The sequence below is a fragment of the Galeopterus variegatus genome, unplaced genomic scaffold (assembly GCF_000696425.1).
Source record: "Galeopterus variegatus unplaced genomic scaffold, G_variegatus-3.0.2 Scaffold12498, whole genome shotgun sequence".
Classification (NCBI taxonomy): domain Eukaryota; kingdom Metazoa; phylum Chordata; class Mammalia; order Dermoptera; family Cynocephalidae; genus Galeopterus; species Galeopterus variegatus.
The window spans coordinates 34,632-35,196 of NW_007738609.1; positions in this window are offsets into that span (position 1 = coordinate 34,632).

Sequence of the window (565 nt, forward strand, 5' to 3'; positions counted from 1 at the left end):
TTTATTTTATTTTATTTTATTTTGTCAATATACAATGTAGTTAGTTATTGTGTCCCATCACGAGGGAGGTTCTGGTGAGGCAGTTCTTTCTAAGACAATGTTTTCCCTCATCCAGATCTCCCTCCATTTCTCCTCCTGGCCGGTATTCCATAATTAGGGTCAAATATTTGCACAGTCCAACTGGAGAAGTATTGGCTTGCTAGGGAGGATAAATCGTATATGTCCAAGGGGAGCTGGACCTGGCTTACATGTACTTCCAGGTAATATGAGAGTATGAATGTGAGGGAATCATGAGGGTGCTAGATCAAAAAGGTGGGATATAAGCTGGATTAGGAACAATTTGTCAACATGAAGGCATTATTCTGTGACACTCTGTGGCCACAGGATATGAGGCTTATATGGTGCTGGCATTTCTATTTGAAAGCTTAGAGGAAACATATTTCTCACTAAACAAAGCAGAGATGCTGGAACTTCCATGTCAAACAAGCAAGAGAAGTGAAGTTATGGGCACCATGACCACTAGTTCACAGGTCATACTACATACAATACCAACCAGAAATTGTTA